The following is a 3,335-nucleotide window of genomic DNA, read 5'->3' on the forward strand; positions in this document are numbered from 1 at the left end:
TGGCTTATGTAATATCGTATGTTTCATTTGTAAATCCTGTAGTTTTTCGACTTAACGTACAGCAAACATATAACTGAAAACGCATGTTTTATTATACTTTGTGTATAAGTGTTCCATCTATACATCCTTCCTGTATGAAACAATATAGGCGGTCAGGATCTCACATACAAATGGACGTATATAATATAGCTGACGAAGGTAACATACCTATAGGCTATGTATGTAATATAAGTAAGACTGTTAGACATCAGACACCTTGCAACGGCATGATGTAAAAATGAAATCTGTAAGTTTTACGTCCCACGGCTATGCTGGTTAGGCTAAAGGAAACGGTGATGATGAGTGAAATGGAGGAATGAAGAAAGTGGGAGGAAACAGGAGAACCCCGAGAAAACCAATGAGCATGGCGTCTGTCCACCACAAAGTCCACACGACGCGTGCTGGGATCGAACCAGGGACCCCAAGCACCGGAGGTGAACGCTCTACCACTGAGTCACCGCGCCCCCACAGCATGATGTGACACCTAAGGCAGTGCCTATGTAGCATACGGATAACGTGTGCTCCGTTCTGATTTTTGTAGTATGCAAGAGGATTTCGTATATTTGTACAATATACCAATGTCCTGAGAACGGATTTTTCTCAGTGTAAGTAAAACGCTACACCGATTTAGTATTGAGTAAAAGCATCACTGCTTCTTTCATGTTGAATTGCAACATTATTACGATTACGTGACTAAGAAATAGTTTCAATTTACGTTTAGTTCCAATATGAAAACTAGCTACTTCCACGGGATCCCCCACTCCAAGTACAATACAAAACATTCTGCTACTTAATTTCTCCTCTAAATCTTGCAAATTTTTACTAGTACTGGCTTCACAGCCCGGAATTTAGTCCTTTAACTTAAACGTTAAAATGCATATGTTTGTTCACTTGCTCAGTTACTCATCTAATTAATGTAATTTAGCTTAACTTTATTCTTCTACGAGAACAAACATATGAAAGTCTTTGCAACCATTACTTTTTCGGTGAATGTTCCACCAGAGTTCTTGTTTTACCTATCACACCAAAATAATTTACTAGAATCAGTCGCCTTTAGCGGAACTCGGAGCTCTTAATTCACTTCATAACTTATTGTTCCACAATTAATCTAAGGTTTGCAGTTGACGAGGATTTTGCAATGCATGTATGTACTACAACTACACAATAGAATAATAACCGCCGTTACTGCAATCGACAAAAGATAAACGCTTTGTTCCTGCTCCTGTTTTTATGATTTGGCTTGCAGTAAGCACCATACACTTCTTCTCCTACCTCCCAGATCGCTATTTCATCTGTGGCGTGAAGTATTATGAACATATTCCTTCTTTTCAGAAAACTTGCTTCAATGTGTACTGTGTCATTTCATATCGAGATTCGAGAAGACTGATAAACTTTACTTTAACTCCTTTAAAATATGTTTAGAAGTGTCGTCAAATAGTTAAAATGGAAAACTTCTTGGAATAATCTCTTTTACATTGCATTTTATTCTTAGTGTTTACATATAGAATTAATCGAGATTTTTTGTATGCCTTCCTTGAAACTTTTAGGGGGGCCCGGCCCCCCTTGTCCCCCGTGGATACGGGCCTGAATATGCACTATTCAATATATAAATACTGACACATTAATTGGAGTATTTTAAATATCCCATATGTTATCAATATTTGTCTTAAATACCACTGCAAACTACATGTTCCCTTGTAAAATGTTGTTGTCATAACAATGAGTAAATAGAGAAGTCAACATATGAACTTACAGTTATCAACAAACAAATTGATATTAATCAGCATATTAAAAAAAAAACACTTTCCATTACTATTTCTTCTTCTTCTTCTAGTTAGTGTGACATTTAAAACCGCGTTTGGCCTAAAGCTGGTTAGACACAAACATTATACAGAGTGATTCTTTTAAAACTCACGGATTTCATTTGGGTCTAGGATTTCTAACTGAGGTCCGATTTTCATGCAGTTTGTGGCAAATGATCAAATAAGAATGGGAGATTTATGGGACTATGTTTACTCGTTTAAATTCATCCGGAGTAATACCGGCCACGCCTCAAGAAAAACAGCAAATATTCGTCAGTGACCTTGCAATTGGAATGAGCTTTTGGATTTTTGAACAAAATTTGGAGAATACAAATAAAGTGTTAGTGAGAATCGAAATTAAGTGTTAGCGGTAACACCCAAAAATCCCATGTTAAATAGCTATAGCCGATTTCTTGCGACAAACAACGGAGAGATTTCTTGGGCGACCTATGGAGTCGATAAAGGACATTTTCCACAAGAGCTGCCTAGAGAGTCCAATGCTTCCCTAGCTCACTCAGAAGCGATCCTGTTTCTTCCAATTTATTCACTAGTCACCATAGGTATATTATGTTACTATCTGGGTCAGAACGTGAGGCAATTTGTTTCTAAATTAACTTCGCGAAGCAACAAGAGATTCCGTTTACCAAAAAAGTTTGCTCCAAAGAGTGCACCATTCTCACTGTGTCCTGATTATACTTGCACAATAGCATAAAATTGTATAGCGCAATTCCCAATACAAGGGCCCAGTTTCCTATTTCTTATTCTTATTGACCTTGGCGAGGTTTCCATATACGAAGAAAACTCAAATCTTCATACCGCACAGCACTTGATTCCAATTGTACGATACACTGGCGAATATTTGCGGTTTTTTCTTGAGGGGTGGCCGATATTACCCCGGATGAAGTTTAACGAGTAAACATAGCCCAATAAATCTCAAATCTTCCTTGATCATTTGTCACAAACCGCATCAAAATTGGACCTCAGTTAGAAATCCTAGACCCAAATGAAATCCGTGAGTTTTAAAACAATCACCCTGTACAAACGTTATTTTAGCAACTTCTGATGCTTTAGACAAAACCCAGAAACTATTATAGTGATATGACTTCTTGTTTATTCAGAATAGGTTCACCACACAATATACTTTTGAACTATTTATTATTATGGTCCATAGACGAATTGTTTGCATTGATTCCAACGAAACTGCTCGAGGGTTTTGTTGACCTCATTTCCCGATCTGACACTTCTTTTTATTGAAGATACTGCTCTCAAAGAACTGTATACGTCAGCAACTACAAGCAGCCTTGATAAAATATTGAAAGTTCATTGAGACTACAATGTTTGCATCAATATTCTGTTCATTGTAAAACAAGAAAGAATTATTTCTTGTTCCTCTTCTTGGTGCTCAAGTATAAAATAATCTGTACATGAGTGTGAAGGAGCTCAATATCAATACATTTTTCTAACATTGCTTTAAGTATGATGTTCACCTATCTG

Source organism: Thermobia domestica, chromosome 3, assembly GCF_964235325.1.
Source record: "Thermobia domestica chromosome 3, izTheDome1.hap1.1, whole genome shotgun sequence".
Lineage (NCBI taxonomy): Eukaryota > Metazoa > Arthropoda > Insecta > Zygentoma > Lepismatidae > Thermobia > Thermobia domestica.